Source organism: Phocoena phocoena, chromosome 6, assembly GCF_963924675.1.
Source record: "Phocoena phocoena chromosome 6, mPhoPho1.1, whole genome shotgun sequence".
Lineage (NCBI taxonomy): Eukaryota > Metazoa > Chordata > Mammalia > Artiodactyla > Phocoenidae > Phocoena > Phocoena phocoena.
In genome coordinates, this window is record NC_089224.1 from 12,743,588 (window position 1) to 12,752,712 (window position 9,125).

The 9,125-nt window shown below is 34.7% G+C and overlaps 1 non-coding gene across 1 annotated transcript; it reads right to left on the reverse strand.

Moving 5' to 3' along the window:
- Positions 1-572: 572 nt before the first annotated feature.
- LOC136125275 (U6 spliceosomal RNA) lies at positions 573-679 on the reverse strand. Its single transcript, XR_010656037.1, has one exon. It is a non-coding gene; the product is annotated as a U6 spliceosomal RNA (small nuclear RNA).
- Positions 680-9,125: the final 8,446 nt, after the last annotated feature.

Below are 9,125 nucleotides of genomic sequence, written 5' to 3' on the forward strand. Positions count from 1 at the left end.
AATTGAGAAAAGTAAAATGTACAATTGTTCTAAGAGTTTCTCTTCTTTCTTCACTGAGTCCTGGAGGAGCTGAACAAAGTCCATACAAGACACCATCTCGACTCCTGTTATCTGAAAGCATAACAAAAATAGCTGAAATGTATCATTATGACATCTTACAGATGGGAAAACTGAAGCTCAGAAATGTGAAGCAGCTTGCCTAGGATCCTTAACTTGACACCCCTTTGTCAGAAGAGCAATCACTGGCTATGTAAAGTCTTTAGACATTTAAAGAGAATTTGTAGTTAAAGAGAGAGGGAAAGAAGAGAGAGCGAGAAATCTGATGAACCAGTGTAGAATCACTGGAAAAATGACACTTTTAAATGACTGTCATCCACAATGAGAGTAGAGAATGTACTGGAAGCTAACACTTAATGTCAACATTGTGTGAAATGATTCTAAACAACCCTTGGGGATTATTATCAAACAGAACTGTAATAGAGGCAGTGATATCACTGTAAAAATGATAATATTCACATATAATTTCCAGAAAAATTACTCAAAGAAATACTTTGGTCAACTGGGAAATGTATCTAAATGAAGAGCTGAAGACTGTATCAACTGTTCTCCTTGTGCAGGGGCCATGCTAATTTTCTCTGTATCATTGCAATTTTAGTATATGTGCTGCCAAAGTGAACACTGTACCAACTGTCGTTAAAGCAACTTTTCTGGAAAAAATTATTACAAGTCCATGTCAAAGTTGTATACCAAATTTGCCACGAGGGGATAGTGTCCTGAGCTAGTCACTTCAAAGACTTTTCTGTTGGCAGGAAAACTGATAGAAAATGGACAGTGGTATAATACAGCGGTGCCAGTTAATATTATCAGATTCCTCTCAAGATGCACAACTTCTCAGAGGGTGCTCATGATCTCAGTAAAGGCTATCCAAAAGTTGCTCAAGAATGCTAATTATTTCCCAGAAGGAATTGTAATTACATCACATTCATAAAAGAAGTTCTGTCCCAAACCTAATTTGGGACAATTTTCTTTCTTACCATGTTACAATGTAACCATCACATTTTTGTGGCTCACTTAAGGGAGAAAACAAAATCTAGACCACATTGCAAGTTAAACTCAAGAGAGATTATAGAATGGAGGCACGGACTGAGAAAATACAAGAAATGTTTAACAAAGATCTAGAAGAACTAAAGAACAAACAAACAGAGATGAACAACACAATAACTGAAATGAAAAATACACTAGAAGGAATCAATAACAGAATAACTGAGGCAGAAGAACGAATAAGTGAGCTGGAAGACAAAATGGTGGAAATAACTGCTGAGGAGCAGAATAAAGAAAAAAGAATGAAAAGAATTGAAGACAATCTCAGAGACCTCTGGAACAACACTAAATGCACCAACATTTGAATTATATGGGTCCCAGAAGAAGAAGAAAAAAGAAAGGGTCTGAGAAAATATTTGAAGAGATTATAGTCAAAAACTTCTCTAACATGGGAAAGGAAATAGTCACCCAAATCCAGGAAGCACAGAGTCCCATACAGGATAAACCCTAGGAAAAACACACCAAGACACATATTAATCAAACTAACAAAAATTAAATTCAAAGAAAAAATATTAAAAGCAGCAAGGGAAAAACAAAAAATAGCATACAAAGGAATCATCATAAGGTTATCAGCTGATTTTTCATCAGAAACTCTGCAGACAAGAAGGGAGTGGCAGGATATACTTAAAGTGATGAAAGAGAAAAACCTGCAACCAAGATTACTCTACTCAGCAAGGATCTCATTCAGATTTGATGGAGAAATCAAAAGCTTTTCAGACAAGCAAAAGCTAAGAGAATTCAGCACCACCAAACCAGCTTTACAACAAATGCTAAAGAAACTTCTCTAGGCGGGAAACACAAGAGAAGAAAAAGACCCACAAAAACAAACCCAAAACAATTAAGAAAATGGTAGTAGGAACATACATATTGATAATAACTTTGAATGTAAATGGATTAAATGCCCCAACCAAAAGACGCAGACTGGCTGAATGGATACAAAAACAAGACCTATATATATGCTGTCTACAAGAGACCCACTTCAGACCTAGGGACACATACAGACTGAAAGTGAAGGGATGGAAAAAGATATTCCATGAAAATGGGATTCAAAAGAAGCTGGAGTAGCAATATTCATATCAGATAAAACAGACTTTAAAATAAAGACTATTACAAGAGATAAGGAGGGACACTACATAATGATCAAGGGATCAATACAAGAAGAAGATATAACAATTATAAATGTTTATGCATGCAACATAGGAGCACCTCAATACATAAGGCAAATTGCTAACGACCAATGAAAGGAGATATCAACAGTAACACAATAAGAGTAGGGTATTTTAACACCCCACTTGCACCAATGGACAGATCATCCAAACAGAAAATTTATAAGGAAACACAAGCTTTAAATGACACAATAGACCAGATAGATTTAATTGATATTTATAGGACATTCCACCCAAAAGTGGCAGAATATATTTTCTTCTCAAGTGCACATGGAACAATCTCCAGGATAGATCACATCTTGGGTCACAAACCAAGCCTCGGAAAATTTAAGTCGTATCAAACATCTTTTCTGACCACATCGCTATGAGATTGGAAATCAATTACAGGGAAAAAAAACTGTAAAAAACACAAATACATCGAGGCTAAACAGTGTGCTACGAAATAACCAAGAGATCACTGAAGAAATCAAAGAAGAAATAAAAAAATACATTGAAACAAATGACAACGAAAACACGACAACCCAAAACCTATGGGATGCAGCAAAAACAGTTCTAGAGGGAAGTTTATAGCAATTCAATCTCACCTCACAAAACAAGAAAAATCTCAAATAAACAATCTAACCCTACACTTAAAACAACTAGAGAAAGAAGAACAAAGAAAACCTGAAGTCCGTAGAAGGAAAGAAATCATAAAGATCAGAGCAGATATAAATGAAATAGAAATGAAGAAAACAATAGCAAAGATCAATAAAACTAAAAGCTGGTTCTTTGAGAAGATGAACAAAATTGATAAACCCTTAGCCACACTCATCAAGAAAAAAAGGCAAAGGATGCAAATCAATAAAATTAGAAATGAAAAAGGAGAAATCACAACTGACACCGCAGAAATACAAATGATTAAAAGAGACTACTACAAACAACTATATGCCAATAAAATGGACAACCACAAAGAAATGAACAAATTCTCGGAAAGGTACAATTTTCCAAGACTGAACCAGGAAGAATTAGAAAATATAAACAGACCTATCACAAGTAATGAAATTGAAACTATACTTAAAAATCTTCCAATAAACGGAAGTCCAGGACAAGACGGCTTCACAGGCGAATTCTATCAAACATTTAGAGAATAGCCAACATCGATCTTTCTCAAACTCTTCCAAAAAATTGCAGAGGGAGAAACACTCCCAAATTCATTCTATGAAGTGACCATTACCCTGATACCAAAACTAGAAAAAGATATCACAAAAAAAGAAAATTATAGACCAATATCACTGATTAACAAAGATGCAAAAATCCTCAACAAAATACTAGCAAACAGAATCCAACAACACATTAAAAGGATCATACACCATGATCAAGTAGGATCTATCCCAGGGATGCAAGAATTCTTCAATATATGCAAATCAATCAATGTGATACACCACATTAACCAATTAAGAAATAAAAATCATATGATCATTTCAATAGATGCAGAAAAAGCTTTTGACAAAATTCAACACCCATTTATGATAAAAACTCTCCAGAAAATGGGCATAGAGGGAACCTACCTCAACATAATAAAGGCCATATATGACAAACCTACAGCAAACATCATACTCAATGGTGAAAAACTGAAAGCATTTCCACTAAGATCAGGAACAAGACAAGGATGTCTACTCTCACCACTCTTATTCAACATAGTTTTGGAAATCCTAGCCACAGCAATCAGAGAAGAAAAAGAAATACAAATTGGAAAAGAAGAAGTAAAACTGTCACTGTTTGAAGATGACATGATACTATACATAGAAAATCCTAAAGATGCCAGAAAACTACTAGAACTAATCAATGAATTTGGTAAGTTTACAGGATACAAAATTAATGCACAGAAGTCTCTGGCATTCGTATACAGCAACAACAAACTATCAGAAAGAGAAATTAAGGAAACAACCCCATTTACCATTGCAACAAAAAGAATAAGATACCTAGGAATAAACCTGCCTAAGGAGGCAAAATACTTGTGCTCAGAAAACTATAAAACACTGATGAAAGAAATCAAAGATGACATAAACAGATGGAGAAATATATCATGTTCTCGGATTGGAAGAATCAATATTGTGAAAATGACTACCCCAAAGCAATCTACAGATTCAATGCAATCCCTATCAAAGTACCAATGGCATTCTTCACAGAATTAGAACAAAAATTTTTACAATTTGTATGGAAACACAAAAGACCCCAAATAGCCACAGCAATCTTGAGAAAGAAAAACGGAGTTGGAGGAATCATGCTCTCCAACTTTAAACTACACCACAAAGCTACAGTAATCAAGACAATATGGTACTGGCACAAAAACATAAATATAGATCAATGGTACAGGAGAGAATGTCTAGAGATAAACCCAGGCACATATGGTCACTAATTTACAACAAAGGATGAAAGAACATACAATGGAGAAAAGACAGCCTCTTCAATAAGTGGTGCTGGGAAAACTGGACAGCTACATGTAAAAGAATGAAATTAGAACACTACTTAACACCATACACAAAATAAACTCCAAATGGATTAAAGACCTAAATGTAAAACCAGACACTATAAAACTCTTAGAGGAAAACATAGGAAAAACACTCTTAGACATAAACCACAGCAAGATCTTTTTTGACCCACCTCCTAGAGTAATGGAAATAAAAACAAAAATAAACAAATGGGACTTAAAAGCTTTTGCACAGCAAAGGAAACCATAAATAAGGCACAAAGACAGCCTTCAGAATGGGAGAAAATATTTGCAAATGAAACAACAGAGAAAGGATTAATCTCCAAAATATACAAACAGCTCTTGGAGCTCAATATAAACAAAAAACAAACGATCCAGTTAAAAAATGGGTGAAGACCTAAATAGACATTTAACCAAGGAAGACATACAGATGGCCAAGAGGCACATGAAAAGGTGCTCAACATCACTCATTATTAGAGAAATTCCAATCAAAACTACAATGAGGTATCACCTCACACCAGTTAGAATGGGCATCATCAGAAAATCTACAAACAACAAATGCTGGAGAGGGTGTGGAGAAAAGGGAACCCTCTTGCACTGTTGGTGGGAACGTAAATTGATACAGCCCCTATGGAGAACAGTATGGAGGTTCCTTAAAAAACTAAAAATAGAACTACCATATGACCCAGCAATCCCACTACTGGGCATATAACCTGAGAAAAGCATAATTCAAAAAGAGGCATGTACCACATTGTTCATGGCAGCATTATTTACAATAGCCAAGACTTGGAACCAACCTAAATGTCCATTGACAGATGAATGGATAAAGAAGGTGTGGCATATATATACAATGGAATCTTACTCAGCCATAAAAAGAAACGAAATTGACTTATCTGTAGTGAGGTGGATGGACCTAGAGATTGCCAGACAGAGTGAAGTAAGTCAGAAAGAGAAAAACAAATATCGTATACTAACGCATGTATATGGAATCTAAAAAGAAAAAAAGGTACTGATGAACCTAGTGGCAGGGCAGGAATAAAGATGTAGGCATAGAGAATGGACTTGAGGACACGGGGTGGGAGGGGGAAGCTGGGGTGAAGTGAGAGTAGCATCAACATATATACACTACTGAATGTAAAACAGTTAGCTAGTGGGAAGCAGCAGCATAGCACAGGGAGATCAGCTTGGTGCTTTGCGATGACCTAGAGGGATGGGATAGGGAGAATGGGAGGGAGGCTCAAAAGGGAGGGGATATGGGGACATATGTATGCATATGGCTGATTCACTTTGGTGTACAACAGAAACTAACACAGTATTGTGAAGCAATCATACTCCAATAAAGATCTATTAAAAAAAAAAGATAATGCATACAAAAAAACATTGTGCAATAATAAAAGATTTGTTAAAGGCACAGAGCAAAACAATATGTATATTATAAGCTCATTATTTTAAAGTAAACTATTATGTTTACATACAAAAAGGTATGGAGAACAAACTATTATGTATATAATACATGTTTTATTTTTTTTTAAAAAGAGAGATTAAAACACATGAATAGGAAAGCTAAAACTCTAATCAAAAGTGTAGTGGTATTTCTTTGTGATCTCAAGGTACAGAAAGACCTTAAATAAGACCCCAAAGCACAAAATGGATAGATTTGACTCTATAAAAATGAAGCATTTCTATTCAAAAAAGGACAATAGTGACAATAAGGACAAATGACAGATTCCGAGATAACATTTGTAACATCTAAAACTGATGATGGATTAACATCTCAACAAACAAGGTACTCCTGTAAATCATCAACACTAACAGTAGCAGCAGCAAGAAGTATTAGCAACAACAATCACCAAGGCTGAGAACCCAGTGGGAAAATGAGCAACTGGAGGGGGCCCAGATGGTTGAAAGGTATCTGAGGAGATGCTCACCACCACCAGCAATCAAAGAAATGCATATTAAAACAACAGTGAGATGTAACTTTATGTCCATCAGATTGGCCAAAATTAGAAAATCAGATAATACCAAGTTTTTGGTGTGCTGTTGACGTAAGCTGGGATAGTCATGAGGAATAAAAACAAACCAGAATACAAAATTCAAATATGCAAGTGGAAATGAGAAAAAAAATTATTTCAGATATAGAAAATGAAAATGATCAGAAAACTAGGTACAGCTCTATGGTTATACATTTTAAAATACAAATGATTTTTTATTTTCTATGAAAATTAAAATTACTCAAATATATTAACTGAGAGATAGAAACTTGAATAAATTAATAACCATCAAATAAATTATGTAACTTATCAAAAGCTCCATGCCTTATGGGCAAGTACTGTTAGTTTAGAAATATATAGATTCTATGCTATTTAAACTAATACTGAACATAAGAAAGAACAGAGATTATTTTTACATAGCTGGGTTTCACAAAACCTGACGTGCAAGAACTTTAAACTGTTCCAAACATCATAAGCAGAAGGGGACTTAATACAGGACATTTTGGAGCTTGCAAAATCACTGGAAGATTTGGAGAGGCAGACTCTAAGCAGGGCCTTAAGAATGTCTCACAGAACCCCAAAGCAGTTAACCTCCAGGACAGGAAGGCATAGGAAGTGGGAATAAATGATGGGTGTCAAGCAATCAAATACATCACACACAATTTTAAAGATAAAATTAACAAGGAAAAAAATTGCAGATCAACTGCTATCTTCCCTATTGGAATATAAATTCCACAAGGGTGTGGACTTGGCATTCCTTACCATGGTGTCTCCAGCAAGGCGAGTGTTTGATAAATTTGTAATGAATGAATAAATGATTGACCCTGTTGGGTTTATTATAGAAATACAAGGACAAGCCAACATTAGTAAATGTATTAATATAAGTAGTCACAATAATAAAAAGAAGAGAAAAGCTTTATGATAGTCCTACAAAGTGCTAAAAAGGTATTTGATATAGTTCAACATATATTTGTGATTGAAACTCTTAGTAACCTAAAAGAAAGACTTATTTTATAGTATCTGACACAATACTTAATTTAATAATGACATATTACAAAAATACCTGTAATAGTCAGGTACAAGACAAGGTTTCTCTCCAATACTTCTACCATTTGCCATTGTATTTGAGGACCTAGCCAATGCAACAAGACAAGTAAAATAAATCAGGTATATTTACCAGAAGGAAAGAGACCATGAATAGGTGATATAATTGTCTATTTGGAAAGTCTACTGAATCAGTTAAAAAACTAAACAACTTATAAGGAGTAAGTAAGATGACTGATTGCATAATAAATAAACAACTTCCTTAGATTTCAACACTAATCAGTTAGGAATTACAAATATATAAATATTTGTATTCAAAGATTACCTAGGAATAATTTGAACAATTTTTTTCCTAGACCTATATGAAGAATACTATAAAGTTGCACTGTAGGACGTAAAGGAAAACAATAAACTGAGGAGCATGTGATTTTCCTAGTTTCTAAATATATCATACATTTCCAGTTTCAGTTTAAAAATCTCAATGTTTATTAAAAAATATAGTGACATTTCACATTTTAGGGGAAATGATAGATTATGTAATAAGTGCTATTGGTACAGCTAACAATTTGGTGACAGAATTTTGATTTCCACCTCATAACATAACCAAAATAAATTCCAGATGGCATGTAGTTGATACATAAATAGCAAAGATGTTTTGAATAAAATAATGAGTGAATTAAATATTTAAATGTATCTATAACTAACCTTCTATTTAAATTAGTCTTCTAAGACTTTGGTGCTTACTGTTGAAAGTGGAACCAAGACCACAACAAACAAATCTACTTAGTGAGGGAAAAAATTTTAATGGAGAAAGAAATCATAAGAAAATATGTTAATATTTAAGTTATTTTAGAATGGGGAAGGATTACCTGAGAATGACACAAAAGGAGGATGTTACAATGGAAAAGATGGGTGGATTTAACTACATATGATTTAAAGACACTTTTTTATGGTGGGCTCTATTGATTGCCTAATCCCACTGCCATTTTCAATCCCCAGCTCTGAGGCCTATCACATAGGGGATGGAAAAGTGGGTACTTGCTTTCTCAGCTACCTATCTGACTATGGATATCCATTAACTTAATTATAGCAAAGGAGACATAAGGGATGTTTCAGGAAAAGCTTTTACTTAGTTATACAAAGGGACAGAATCTTCTGGTACCTCTGTTCCTGTTGCTTCCTGCCTTGAATTTGTGCTATGGTGTCTGCAGCTACATCAACAATCTCACCACCATGAGACACTGATGAACCTAGAGGCAGGGCAGGAATAGAGATGCAGATGTAGAGAATGGCCTTGTGGACATAGAGGGGGATGGGGAGGGTGGGACAAATTGAGAGAGTAGCGTTGACATA